Source organism: Oncorhynchus masou, chromosome 12 (assembly GCF_036934945.1).
Source record: "Oncorhynchus masou masou isolate Uvic2021 chromosome 12, UVic_Omas_1.1, whole genome shotgun sequence".
In the NCBI taxonomy this organism is placed as follows: domain Eukaryota; kingdom Metazoa; phylum Chordata; class Actinopteri; order Salmoniformes; family Salmonidae; genus Oncorhynchus; species Oncorhynchus masou.
The window spans coordinates 12,349,373-12,365,547 of NC_088223.1; the positions used below are offsets into that span (position 1 = coordinate 12,349,373).

At 41.7% G+C, this 16,175-nt stretch overlaps 1 protein-coding gene across 4 annotated transcripts in view; it reads right to left on the minus strand.

The window, feature by feature from the left end:
- Positions 1–16,175, minus strand: part of LOC135549560 (rap guanine nucleotide exchange factor 5-like) — a 102,855-nt gene that overhangs the window by 85,816 nt on the left and 864 nt on the right. The gene's annotated exons all lie outside the window — the stretch shown is intronic.

Consider the following 16,175-nt stretch of genomic DNA (forward strand, 5'->3'; position numbering starts at 1 on the left):
TGGGGACATCTACTGACAAACAACTGGAACAACCCTGGCCAAATCCTGACAAGTTTGCTATTCACAAGAAGCATTGCCTGATGTCAACCATGCCTCGAACAAAATATATCTCAGAAGACCTAAGATTAAGAATTGTTGACTTGCATAAAGCTGGAAAGGTTTACAAAAGTATCTCTAAAAGCCGTGATGTTCATCAGTCCACGGTAAGACACATTGTCTATAAATGGAGAAAGTTCAGCACTGTTGCTACTCTCCCTAGGAGTGGCCGTCCTGCAAAGATGACTATGAGAGCACAGCACAGAATGCTCAATGAGGTTAAGAAGAATCCTAGAATGTCAGCTAAAGACTTACAGAAATCTCTGGAACATGCTAACATCTGTGTTGACGAGTCTACGATATGTAAAACACTAAACAAGAATGGTGTTCATGGGAGGACACCACGGAAGAAGCCAATACTGTCCAAAAAAACCATTGCTGCACGTCTGAAGTTTGTAAAAGTGCACCTGGATGTTCCACAGGTCTACTGGCAAAATATTCTGTGGACAGATGAAACTACAGTTGAATTGTTTGGAAGGAACACACAACACTATTTGTGGAGAAAAAAAGGCACAGCACACGAACATCAAAACCTCATCACAACTGTAAAGTATGGTGGAGGGAGCATCATGGTTTGGGGCTGCTTTGCTGCCTCGGGGGCCTGGACAGCTTGCTATCATCGACAGATAAATGAATTCCCAAGTTTATCAAGACATTTTGCTGGAGAATGTTAGGCTATCTCTCCGCCAATTGAAGCTCAACAGAAATTGGGTGACGCAACAGGACAAAGACTCAAAACACAGTAAATCAACAACGGAATGGCTTCAACAGAAGAAAATATGCAATCTAGTCAAGAGTCCTGACCTCAACCTGATTTTTAAAAGTAGAAAAACAGATCCACACCACATTGGGTGAGGCGGTTTGCAGGAGAGTATTTTGAAGTTGAGGTTTAGAAAAATATAAAAATATATGCAAAGAAAAAGATATAAAAAGATTATTACATAGGACACGACAAGACAAAGACGTCTGACTGCTACACCATCTTGGATTCTTGCCACTGTATTTCCCTCAGATTACACAGACCCACAAAGAATTTGAAAACAATCCAATTTTGATAAACTCCCATATCTACTGGGTGAAATACCACAGGGTGCCATCACAGCAGCAAGATTTGTGACTTGTTGCACAAGAAAAGGGCAACTAGTGAAGAACAAACACCATTGTAAATACAACCCATATTTACGTTTATTTATTTTCCCTTTTGTACTTTAACTATGTGCCCATCATTACAACACTGTATATTTACATAATGACATAATATGACATCTGAAATATCTTTATTTCTTTTGGAACTTTTGGGAGTGTAATGTTTACTTTTTGTTTATCTATTTCACTTACTTTTGCAATGTAAACATATGTTTCCCATGCCAATAAAGCCCCTTAAATTGAAATAGAATTGAGAGAGATAAAGCACAAGCATGAGGACCAAACTTTTGAGTTTAACTCTGGATAACCGGTCATATGAAAGTGGCTCACCTTTTAGCCAGGTAAATTTCTATGGCAACGAATCCTTCAGAATGAACCTGCTCTGGGGCGGGCTAACTCACGGCTAACTCCACTTACCCTGAATGAAATGACTGATATGCGAGTCGAGGACCAATGAAATCAGATTATCTCCTTCCTGCAAAGATTAAGTCATCATCCCCTTCATTTGGGGAAAATTACTGAATAAATATTTAATTTAAAAAACTAATGTTAAAATATATCACATTACACATGTAGTAATGAAGGAATGCATTTCAAATGTCACACACAGTAATGACATTTTACCAATAGGAGTGGGAAGAAAGTTGCTTGTGGTTGTGCATTGATAAGCAAACCACAGTCGGGATTTACGACAAGCATTTACGACGCCACCTCTAAAAGACTTTTTCACACCATAACCTGAATCATTTGCAAGATAACATTCTTTCATTTAGATTTTCGGCACAAATGAAAATGTGGCACTGACTCGCCCATGGATTGATGTTTTAGCATTATCTCAATGAAGAGTTCGGCACAGACAGAAGGGGAAACCCAGACATGTCACGGGGGCTATAAAACCCAGGTATTCCGTTAGAATGTTTTCTCACCGGTGAGAGGAAGTGCAGTCGCGGGTGGTGGGAGAGAGGATAGAACTCAGTCAAACTGGGCTGACATTCTGCAAAATTTCTTATCATCTGAAACATCTGATCACAAATAAATTTTTCTGTTCCCAAAACTAAAATATGTTACAAACACAGTGAACTAACTTTTTTCCAAAGTTGTATAAGATTGCGTGGTTTAGGGGTGCAAGGTCGGATTGAGTTTGCACACACGCAGACTTCACAGAGGATATATATGTAAATGCTACAACGAGCCAATAGGATCTCGCTATCCTGTGCTTGGCATTGCCCACCTCCTGCCCACTATACTTCATTTGCTACCACTGTAAACAACACAAATTAACAATCTTGGGTTACTTATAAATATCTTTTGAGTTCGGCATTCGATTAGCCATGTGCGACATGCACACGCAGTTACAAGCCTGCTAGTGATAGTGGCAGGCAGACGAGCAATATCCTTCGTTGTAGTACGGATAAAGCCTGGCCTGGAATGTGAGGGTAACTGAAGCTGGCAAACTTTAGAAAACCCTGAGTAGATTTAGCTTGCTTCGTAGGATACACCTCTGGTGTGACAGCAACCCATGCTTTGGTTTTGTTTACCTGGCCACTAATGTAAACTTTTTAGCATTTGTGTCACAAATCTAAGTCAATGATACCTATATTAGCATTTTCACGCTTCATCTCCAAATCATCCTAAAGTATCTAAAAAATGTATTGTGTAGCACAATCAAGTTACCTTTAGACGATTTAGCTATGAAGCGAGAAAATGCTAATATAGGTACCATTTACTTGCATTGGGGCAGGGGGCAGGTAGCCTAGTGGTTAGAGTGTTGGACTAGTAACCAAAATGTTGCTGCATTGAATCCCTGAGCTGACAGGGTAAAAATATGTCGTTCTGCCCCTGAACAAGGCAGTTAACCCACTGTTCCTAGGCTGTCATTCTAAATAAGAATTTGATTCAGAGGGGTTGGGTTAAATGCAGAAGACTCATTTCAGTTGAAGGCAGTCAGCTGTACAACTGACTAGTTATTCCTCTTTTTTTGTGCCACAAATGCTAAAAAGTTAACATTTGAAACAGCAGCCAGGAAAACAAAACCGAAGCATGGGTTGCTGGCATTCCTTGTCCATAAACTGCTTGCAGGGTAAGGAAATCAATATGTAATTTGGGTGAAATCTCCCTTTAACAATGGGGTGGACTCTTTAAAAAATAATCCCCTAATAGCAGGAGCAGCACCATCTAGAACCTGGTAATATCATGATGCAGGATGGGTCATAAACCCAATGACTAATTTCTCTGAACAGGGGAATACAACAATTACCAAATTCACTGAGAATGCTTCACATAGGATGAAGAAGCAATACGCCAAGCCGCAGCTCCATACTGCTAGTCAAACATAGAGGACTGAAACCAAATACCTATGATTGGCTGTGGGTTGTGTCAGTAAATACCTATGATTGGCTGTGGGTTGTGTCAGTAAATACCTATGATTGGCTGTGGGTTGTGTCAGTAAATACCTATGATTGGCTGTGGGTTGTGTCAGTAAATACCTATGATTGGCTGTGGGTTGTGTCAGTAAATACCTATGATTGGCTGTGGGTTGTGTCAGTAAATACCTATGATTGGCTGTGGGTTGTGTCAGTAAATACCTATGATTGGCTGTGGGTTGTGTCAGTAAATACCTATGATTGGCTGTGGGTTGTGTGAGTGCCTGGCTTTTGACCACTTCTTTGGATTCCTTGTCTTTGTTAGAAAAAGGTTTGGTCCAAATCGAATGTTAGGTACTATAATTATTGAATATTATATGACTCCTATAAATTAAAATGGCCAATTTAGGTGCAATCAGTTTAGGTGCAATCAATTTGCTTAATTACTCAGAGATCAAATTGTATTTCAACAAAATAATGCATCTGGAATGGTAATCTTACCGGTTTCTAACTACAGAAAGGATTTCATAACAATCTGAGATGGTGGGTGTCATGGCTGGCTGAAATGACATGGAACGACCTGGGAAAGAGAAACAAAGAACGGTAGAGAGAGGCGATGGAGAGTCAGCACACGCCGATGCGCGCGTGTGTATGTTTGTGAGAGTGGGGGTCAATATCTGGTACAAATGGATAACTCTCAGATTAGAGTACTGTGCGTGGCTGAGAGCTGTAGCACTGCACGCTTGGCCTGCCCACATTTGATTAGCAAAAAACTTTTTTTTCTCTCTTTTTTTTCTACTCTCCTCTGCTCCTGACCTCATGTGCTGCCATAGAAATAGAATGAATAGAACAGACACCTCCATTCCTGTCAATGATGGCATAATGGTTGGACTGGCGGCCATTACGAGTGTACCCATAGGAACAAAGTAGGAAGTCAAATATGTGCTGTGATTTGTTGATTCAACTCAATCAACTGACATTTCAGATGTAATTCCACTGCATGAGTCAGTTAGAGCCAGACTCAGTAAATGTCACTTCCGTTATTTTGTTTACATTTTAGATGTAGTTTTTGTCGGGGCGAACAAACAAACCCAGGCAAGACGTCATAACATGCTCTAGAGACTAGGCTACCTGAGGGTTCTCAAGTGGTCCAGCCATATCAAGCAGTATTCTAACTACAACAAGCATGTAGGCCTCTAGCTTGCTAACTAGTTTCACTAACCAGTCGACAGCTAGCTCAGGCTTTAGTGATTATCATTGGCACTGTTCTACACCTGCATTGCTTTATGTTTGTGGTGTGAGGCTGGGTTTCTGTACAGCACTTTGTGACATCATCTGATGTAAGAAAGGCTTTATAAATACATTTGATTGATTGATTCACAGCAGCATGATCCTGGCACTGTGAGGAATCCCTGCCTTGCTGAATGAAAAAAAACACCATAATTCCAGTTTCCAGTTTCATTCAAAAAATCTAGTTAGCAACATAAAAGCAACACCACCGGTGTTTTCAAACACTGTCACTTCCTATGACAAAAAAACAAACAAAAAGGAGCTTCAGGACAGCAATCACTAACCTCTATTTGGACAACAACTTCTACTTCATCAAGTCAGCTGCTGTGGATGTTCTGTTTACTCTGGACAAATCCCCGGGACTTGGAAAAGAAATGGTGCAAAAGGGGCAGACTGATAAAACTACGTTGGGTAAAAAAATAAAAAAAATAAAAATAAAAAAAACAAGAAAATTATGCCAAGGAATTTGAAATGATTTAGACTTTTATTTTTGATACTTAAGTATATTTTATACCAAATACTGTTATAATTTAACCAAATGCTTTTATACTTATACTCCAGTAGAATCTTGCTGGGTGACTTTTACTTTTACTTGAGTCATTTTCTATTAAGGTATCTTTACTTTTACTCAAGTATGATAGTTTGGTACTTTTTCCACCAATGTATACTTGTGCATGTGCCATTACAATTTGAAAGTAAGACCTCACTCGAGGAGCTGTATAAGCAAACATAGGCAAACATGAAAATGCACATCCGGAGGTGGCGCTCTTAGTGGCCAGTGATTTTAATGCAGGGAAATTGAAATCCGTTTTACCCCATTTTTACCAGCATGTCACCTGTCCAACCTGAGGTGGAAAACCACATTTACTCCACACACATACAAAACTCTAGACCACATTTACTCCACACACATACAAAACTCTCCCCGCCCTCCCTTTGGCAAATCTGACACATACAAAAATCTCCCGCTTACAAGCAAAAACTCAAACAGGAAGTACCAATGATGCGCTCAATACGGAAGCGTTCCGATGAAGCGGTTGCTAAGATACAGGACTGTTCCACTAGCACAGACTGGAATATGTTCCGGGATTCATCTGATAACATTGAGGAGTTTACCACATCAGTCACCGTCTTCAATAATAAGTACATCCACGACGTCGTCCCCACACTGACCATACGTACATATCCCAACCAAAAACCATGGATTACAAGCAAATAAGCTAAAGGCTGTAGCTTCCGCTTTCAAGGAGCGGGAACAAAATCCGGACACTTATAAGAAATCCCGCTACGGCCTCCGCCGAGCCATCAAACAGGCAAAGCGTCAACACAGAACTAAGATTGAATCCTATTACGCCGGCTTTGATGCTAGTCGGATGTGGCAGGGCTTGCAAACTATCATGATTACAAAGGAAAACCCTGGCCGCGAGCTGCCCAGTGACGCGGGCCTACCAGATGATCTAAATTCCTTCCATCCCCGCTTCGAGGCAAGCAACACCAAATCATGCATGAGAGCCCCAGCAGTTCCGGACGACTGTGCGATCTTGCTCTCCTTAGCCGATGTGAGCAAGACCTTTTATACAGGTTAACATTAACAAGTCCGCTGGGCCAGACGGATTACCAGGATGCATACTCAGAGCACACGCTGACCAGCAGGCAAATGTCTTTACTAACATTTTCAACTTCTCCCTGACACGGTCTGCAATACCTACATGTTTCAAGGAGACCACCATAGTCCCTGTGCCCAAGAACACCAAGGTGACCTGTCTAAATGACATTCGCCCCATAGCACTCACGTCTGTAGCTCACGTCTGTAGCTGGTCATGGCTCACATCAATAACATCATCTCAGACACCCTGGACCCACTACAATTCACATACCACCCCAACAGATCCACAGATGACACAATATCTAGTGCTCTCCACACTGCCCTTTCCCACCTGGATAAGAGAAACACCTATGTGAGAATGCTGTTCATTGACGACAGCTCAGCGTTCACCACCATAATGCCTTCCATCACTAAGCTCCAGTTCCTGAGATTGAACACCTCCCTCTGCAACTGGATCCAGGGCTACGTGATGGTCGGCCCCAGGTGGTGAGGTTAGGCAACAACACATCGAAACATTTTCAAAGACCACAGCAACCCAAGACATAGATTGTTCACTCTGGAACCGCACGGCAAGCGGTGCCGGAGCACCAAGCGTGGGACCAAAAGGCTCCTGAACAGCTTCTACCCCAAAGCCAAAAGACTGCTGAATATTTAATCAAATAGCTACCCTGACTATTTGCATCAACCTTTTTTTGGACTGACTCTCTTGCACTGAGTATTTGCACACTCACTGGACTCTACCACACACTCACTGGACTCTACCAACACACTCACTGGACTCTACCCTCACACTCACTGGACTCTACCCACACACTCACTGGACTCTACCCACACACTCACTGGACTCTACCCACACACTCACTGGACTCTACCCACACACTCACTGGACTCTACCATCACACTCACTGGACTCTACCCACACACTCACTGGACTCTACCATCACAATCACTGGACTCTACCAACACACTCACTGGACTCTACCCTCACACTCACTGGACTCTACCCACACACTCACTGGACTCTACCCACACACTCACTGGACTCTATCCACACACTCACTGGACTCTACCCACACACTCACTGGACTCTACCCACACACTCACTGGACTCTACCCACACACTCACTGGACTCTACCCACACACTCACTGGACTCTACCCACACACTCACTGGACTCTACCCACACACTCACTGGACTCTACCCTCACACTCACTGGACTCTACCCACACACTCACTGGTCTCTACCCACACACTCACTGGACTCTACCCACACACTCACTGGACTCTACCCTCACACTCACTGGACTCTACCATCACACTCACTGGACTCTACCCACACACTCACTGGACTCTACCCACACACTCACTGGACTCTACCCACACACTCACTGGACTCTACCCTCACACTCACTGGACTCTACCATCACACTCACTGGACTCTACCCACACACTCACTGGACTCTACCCACACACTCACTGGACTCTACCCACACACTCACTGGACTCTACCCTCACACTCACTGGACTCTACCCTCACACTCACTGGACTCTACCCTCACACTCACTGGACTCTACCCACACACTCACTGGACTCTACCCTCACACTCACTGGACTCTACCCACACACTCACTGGTCTCTACCCACACACTCACTGGACTCTACCCACACACTCACTGGACTCTACCCTCACACTCACTGGACTCTACCATCACACTCACTGGACTCTACCCACACACTCACTGGACTCTACCCACACACTCACTGGACTCTACCCACACACTCACTGGACTCTACCCACACACTCACTGGACTCTACCCTCACACTCCAACACACATACACACAAACATTACATACGCTCACACACACAAAACACACACACACATGTATATGGATGCCACACACAAACACACACACACACACTTTTGCACACCTCACATATGCTGCTGCTACTCTGTTTATAATATATCCTGATTACCTAGTCACTTTTACCCCTACCTAAATGTACATATTACCTCAACTACTAACACTGCTGCTAGTCTGTTTATTATATATCCTGATTACCTAGTCACTTTTACCCCTACCTAAATGTACATATTACCTCAACTACTAACACTGCTGCTCGTCTGTTTATAATATATCCTGATTACCTAGTCACTTTTACCCCTACCTAAATGTACATATTACCTCAACTACTAACACTGCTGCTAGTCTGTTTATTTATCTATCCTGATTACCAAGTCACCTAGAGTGGTTGCTCCATTAAAAGTTTAGTGATTAAGCTTAACAATACCCTGTGGTTTAGGACAATACCCTGTGGTTTAGGACAATACCCTGCGTCAGTACTTCATTGCTCCAGACCAGCGCAAGGGGGAGTTAGAGCACTGATTATGCTTTTGGGTCCCAAGGCGCTACTGTGTCTCTGTAGTACTGTAGCCTACTCCCGACCAGTCACGTTGTACAGCGCCTTAGTGGCGCAACAGTCTAAGACACTGCATCGCAGTGTAAGCTGTGTTGCTATAGAGGCTGGCTCAATACCTGTGCCGGCCTTGACTGGGAGACCCATGAGATGACTGTAGGTTTTTGGTTTCTCTCCCTCTAAAAACAGAAATAAATCATTCTAAATAACAAACTGGCTTTATTTACAAATTAGTAACATTGTCTCACCCCATGTTCAAGAATGGCATTTTTCTCTCTAATTTTATGTTAATGTAAAATGAAATAATCTCCAAAATATTGTTATTTTTTAAACAACGGGATTATTATTATTAATTTAGAATTATATAAAAGCCCCTTGGATATTCTCACAGCTATATTATTAACCCTGTTATTAGCAGAACAAAAAATATTGGTCATGGCACCCGAGTGACGCACAATGGGATTGCCTTGCCGTTCTCCAGCTGTATCTACTGAAATAGTGGTGGGTGCGCGAGGTTCAAAGCACGAGGGCAGGGGGCCCGGGATGGGCCGCAGAGCCATGCACAGAAGACAGACCTAGCCCATGGGGAAGGAGGAAGGGGGAACCCCCACCCCGCCACACTGGGTAGCACGGAGCAACACTTTAAGGGGCATTGCATTAATAATGGCGCTGACGAGGGAAACGTTCACGCTGTTCTTAGTGCCAGTCTGCACGTTCAAACTAAAACAATATCACTAATAATGGCGAGGAAAATGCCCCTTGGATATGAATTCAGAGGGCAGATATTATTAAATATTAAATCATTACACCATTATGACCTCATTGAAGGCAACACTCAAAAGTTCTACTTAAATTCGAACTGGATTTAACGAAAAATGACATGAAAAGCACACATTAGTAAATCCCAAACTCTAAAAGTAATTGGAAAGGTAAATACACATTATTTGTGACATTGTTGTTACAATAAAGAATGTAAACAAGATGCTGTGTTTTTATTTACAGTAGTGATGGACAGCTGGTGGCATTTTGAAAACAGCCCAATTAGCAGGACAATAGACTCTTTATAGCCCAGCTACTGTTGATGTGAAAGTCACACCTTTCTAGTACTCCTCAGCCCGCCCCAAACTCCACGCTTAACACAATTACCATTCAAAAATGAGCTGTTTATCAAAAAATATATATATATTGCGACCAAAGAGAACAGACGAAATGGACATAGATTTCATCAAGCCAGCTTCATTCTATGGTGCTACCCTGTAACAATGTACGTTGAGAGGCGGGAAGCAAGTTCAGGGAGTGAAAACATTTAATTAATAAATGAAACAAACACGGAAACACAAACAGCCGCACCGACAGGAACAGAAACAGAAACAATGACGACTGGGGAAGAAACCAAAGGGAGTGACATTCAGTTGAAGTCGGGAGTTTACATAGACCTTAGCCAAATACATTTAAACTCAGTTTTTCACAATTCCTGATATTTAATCCGAGTAAAAATGCCGTCTTAGGTCAGTTAGGATCACCACTTTATTTTAACAAGAAATTTGTGGAGTGGTTGAAAAACGAGTTTTAACGACTCCACCTAAGTGTATGTAAACTTCTGACTTCAACTGTATATAGGGCAGGTAATCAAGGAGGTGATGGAGTCCAGATGAATGTCATTATGCTGCTGGTGACAGGGGTGCGCCCTAGTGAGCAGCCTGGTGACCTACAGGCCGTAGAGGGAGCACACGTGACATACCCGTTCCAGGGTTAGGACCATAACCACAAAGGACTGAAAATGAGCCGGAGCTGAGAGGATCACCAAAACTAAAGGTATTTTGGTTTCAGTGCATTTTCTTTAAAAAACATGTATATAGCCTATCAATGTGTAGGCATACTGTGTAATAAAATTGATAATTAAATAAAGGTTAAATAAATAAAAATGTTTTTAGTGACTTTGTACTAAAAAGTGAATGTGTTTTTGCAGAGTATACAACCATGCCAACAACCATCCGTGGGGATCAGTGGACAAAGGCCTGGACAATGGGCCGCACCGAAAAAACGCATGGTTGCTAAGCTTTGTTGGATTTAGTTTTGCTCGATTCTTAACATGTGTATGCAGCATTTGTGTGTTGGAGTCACTTTTAATTTTTTATTTATTTACCGTTTCTATTAGGGTTGCACATTTTGGGAAATATTCAAAGGTGGACATTTTTCATGGGAATTAACGGGAATATATGGGAATTAACAGGAATATATGGGAATTAACAGGAATATATTGGAATTAACGGAAATATATACAAATTAATATAAATACCATTTAAATGTAGATGATTTTTGCATTGGATATAATTTCCATATCACATGAAGACAGAAACATAAACCTTTTGCCTTATCATAAGTAGCAAATTATTAAATCCTTCCAATAGAAATAAAAACAAACATTTAGTTAAGAATTTAACTTTAATTAGATTAGTTGCCATGGGATGATTTCCCTGAACAACAAAAGAAAGGGAATATTGAATGATCCCCAATGTTCCATCACATCTCCCAAAAAAGTGTTCAACATGCATCTGTAAAATTATAGTATAGAAACTTAAGCTTTGGTTGTCTTCCTCTCAGGCTTCCATGTCTTTACCCTGGACCTCCTCAATGTCCACCTCTTGAACATCAGAATTTGAGGCCTCATCTTCACTGTCACTTTCCAATCTTGTTGAGGATGGCTCATTGTCAGGCTCAAAAAGCCTCAAATTTGCCCAGATGGCCACCAATTTTTCAACCCTTGTATTGGTCGGCCTGTTGCGTGCTTTGGTGTGTTTGTGTGTTCCCAAACAAGGACCAGTTGCGCTCTGAGGTGGCTGATGTTGGTGGGATTTGTAGGATGATTTAGGCAACAGGGGAAAGAGCCTCAGATCCACAAAGTCCCTTCCAACAGGTGGCTGATGAGATATGTTGGCACAACTGCCATATTGGATCTCCATCCCAAACCCCTTGCTTGGAAGTGTACTTCGCCAGACTGCCAAGAATCTTGCCCTCATCCAGGCCAAGGTGGCGAGACCCTGTATTGATGACATCATAGCCCTTGTTGATCTCTGCACCAGACAGGATGCTCTTGCCAGCATACCTGGGGTCCAACATGTACGCTGCGGCGTGTATAGGCTTCAGGCAGAAGTCTTTACTCTTTTTGATGTATTTCAGAACTGCAGTTTCCTCTGCTTGGAGCAACAGTGAAGTGGGCAGGGCAGTACAGATTTCTTCTCTTACATCTGCAAGCAGAGTCTGAACATCAGCCAGGATGGCATTGTCTCCCTCATTACGGGGCGGCAGGGTAGCCTAGTGGTTAGAGCGTTGGACTAGTAACCGAAAGGTTGCAAGTTCGAATCCCCGAGCTGACGAGGTACAAATCTGTCGTTCTGCCCCTGAACAGGCAGTTAACCCACTGTTCCTAGGCCGTCATTGAAAATAAGAATTTGTTCTTAACTGACTTGCCTAGTAAAATAAAAAAATAAAAACGTGCAATGGCTACTGCTATATGTTTCAGGAGTTTCAGGCTGCTTACCACTCTCTCCCAAAATACATCATCCAGGAGGATCCTCTTGATGGGGCTGTCCATATCGGCAGACATGGCCATTTCTTGGAGAGGTTCTTCTCCTCCAGAAGACTGTCAAACATGACACCGCCCCAAAGGGTTTTGCTGGGCAGCTTCAATGTGGTGCTATTATTCTTCTCACTTTGCTTGGTGAGGTCGATTGCTGCTATATCATGATGAACAAATTGTTGCTGACTGGAAAATACTCTTTCAAACACACACGGTCACGTTGTACAGCGCCATTATGGTTATTAACAGGTGGCTGGACAATAGACTTGCCTAGAAGGAGAGTAGAGGTAGAATTCTATCGTCGAATGTATTTCTTAGTTAGGTTGGCTGTATCACAACCGGCCGTGATTGGCAGCAATATCAGTTTAATCCACCAGAAAAGACACCAGAAAAGACAAAACAAATAATACAACAAAAAATATTATTATTATTATGTATCACATCCGACCATGATTGGGAGTCGCACAATTGGCCCAGCATTTCTCTCCCTCTAAAAACAGAAATAAATGTTTTGCCCTTTACAAATATTATTTTGGCCTTCATTCAGATTACAATCACTCACTTTCATTTTTTTTTAAACGAAATAACTTCCAAAATATTGTTATATATTATCAAGATGATGGCGCAGTCATATAGCCAGCACCGACATAAAGCTGAGTGACTCACTCATTCATGGCTTTGGATCAAAATAAATAAGTACCAACATTCTTTTTTATATATAGTTTTTTTAATAAAGAAATGTTTTGGTTATCCTGACCTGGACACCACGTACAGTATTATAATAGCCCGTTATGGGCTATTAGCAGGACAATATTCCTTTACCAACACCTCTGTGTATTTTGATACTTTGTGGACCTCCCGAGTGGCGCAGTGCAAAATGCGTTGCTACAGATGCAGGTTCAATACCCAATACCCGCCACCGGGAGACCCATGAGGCGGCTTTTGGTTTTAATTTAGAATCCTCCAATCCTCTATATGTATTATTGGTGGAGAGTCACGTCATATTTTTCGTTATACTGTAGTAGAGGTCGACCGATTAATCGGAATGGCCGATTAATTAGGGTCGATTTAAAGTTTTCATAACAATCGAAAATCTGTGTTTTTGGGCACCGATTTAAAAAAAAAAGTGTGTTTTTTGTTGTTTTGTACCTTTATTTAACTAGGCAAGTCAGTTAAGAACAAATTCTTATTTTCAATGATGGCTTAGGAACGGTGGGTTAACTACCTTGTTCAGGGGCAGAACAACAGATTTTCACCTTGTCAGCTCGGGGTTCCAATCTTGCAACCTTACAGTTAACTAGTCCAACACTCGGCGGACTGTGCCATACATACAGGAGACTGCCTGTTACACGAATGCAGTAAGAAGCCAAGGTAAGTTGCGAGCTAGCATTAAACTTATCTTATAAAAAACAATCAATCAATCATAATCACTAGTTAACTACACATGGTGGATGATATTACTAGTTTAACCAGCATGTCCTGCGTTGCATATAATCGATGCAACACTGGGGGATGATGAAACGAAAGCGCATTTGCAAAAAAAGCACAATCGTTGCACGACTGTACCTAACCATAAACACCAATGCCTTTCTTAAAATCAATACACAGAAGTATATATTTTTAAACCTGCATATTTAACAAAAATAAATCCAGGTTAGCAGGCAATATTAACCAGGTGAAATTGTGTCACTTCTCTTGCGTTCATTGCACGCAGAGTCAGGGTATATGCAACAGTTTGGGCAGCCTGGCTCATTGCGAACTAATTTTCCAGAATTTTAAGTAATTATGACATAACATTGAAGGTTGTACAATGTAACAGGAATATTTAGACTTAGGGGTGCCACCCGTTAGATAAAATACAGAACGGTTCCATATTTCACTGAAATAATAAATGTTTTGTTTTCGAAATGATAGTTTATGGATTCAACCATATTAATGACCAAAGGCTTGTATTTCTGTGTGTTATTATGTTATAATTAAGTCTATGATTTGATATTTGATAGAGCAGTCTGACTGAGTGGTGGTAGGCAGCAGCAGGCTTGTAAGCATACATTCAAACAGCACTTTCCTACGTTTTGCCAGCAGCTCTTCGCAATGCTTCAAGCATTGAGCTGTTTATGACTTCAAGCCTATCAACTCCGGAGATAAGGCTGGTGTAACCGATGTGAAATGGCTAGCTAGTTAGCGGGGTGCGTGCTAATAGCGTTTCAAACGCCACTCGCTTTGAGACTTGGAGTAGTTGTTCCCCTTGCTCTGCAAGGGCCGCGGATTTTGTGGAGCGATGGGTAACGGATGCTTCGAGGGTGGCTGTTGTCGATGTGTTCCTGGTTCGAGCCCAGGTAGGGGCGAGGAGAGGGACGGAAGCTATACTGTTACACTGGCAATACTAAAGTGCCTATAAGAACATCCAATAGTCAAAGGTATATAAAATACAAATGGTATAGAGAGAAATAGTCCTATAAATAATATATTAACTACAACCTAAAATCTCTTACCTTGGAATATTGAAGTCTCGTGTTAAAAGGAACCACCAGCTTTCATATGTTCTCATGTTCAGAGCAAGGAACTTAAACGTTAGCTTTTTTTACATGGCACATATTGCACTTTTACTTTCTTCTCCAACACTTTGTTTTTGCATTATTTAAACGAAATTGATCATGTTTCATTATTTATTTACGACTAAATAGATGTTTTATTTATGTATTATATTAAGTTAAAATAAAAACTAAAAGTGTTTGACACTTTTAATGACAATTCAGTATTGTTGTAATTGTCATTATTACAAATATATACATATAAAATTGGCCGAATAAATCGGTATCTGCCTTTTTTGGGTCCTCCAATAATCGGTATCGGCGTTGAAAATTCGGTCGACCTCTAACTTTTACCCCTACCTACATGTACATATAACCTCCACCACCTCGTACCCCTGCACATTGACTCATTACCGGTACCCCTGCACATTGACTCAGTACTGGTACCCCTGCACATTGACTCAGTACCGCTACTCTACTGTATATAGCCTCGTTATTTATTGTGTTACTATTTTCTATTTTGATTTGCTAATGTTCTTACTTTTTAACTCTGCACTGTTGGTAAAGGGCTCGTAAGTAAGCATTTCACTGTGAACTCTACACATAATGTATTCGGCACATGTGACCAATCAAATTTGATGAGATTTTTTTTTTTGTATTTGACACACCCACTTGCATGGCCCTGGCATGGCTCTTTAGTACAAAAACTAATTTGAGTGGACACACTTCTACTGCTATCTTTTCACGACAGCTACTGTCTGACAACACCTCAGTTATAACACGCATGATGAAGCTTGTGTTATGGTACTATTCATTTAGATTCCCAAACATGTCAGGACACACCAGACCTCTTCTTTAGTCGCTTTTATAGCCTTTCCTACTCACCCTGCATTCACACCTTGAACAGACACTCAGCTCTGTACTGCTTTGTGGGTTAGGTGTGTATGTTTGTAGATTAGGTGGTTGTGTGTGTGTGTGTGTCCCCTCCCCCAGGGGGAGTTGTAGCAGAGGTACGATACCTTCATGCCTCAACACAGTAAACAAACACACATCATTATACACCAACCTACACACACTTGAGGAGAGTTGAGAAGACACTGTTAATATTACTATTACCCAGGGTCATTACAATATCAACTGT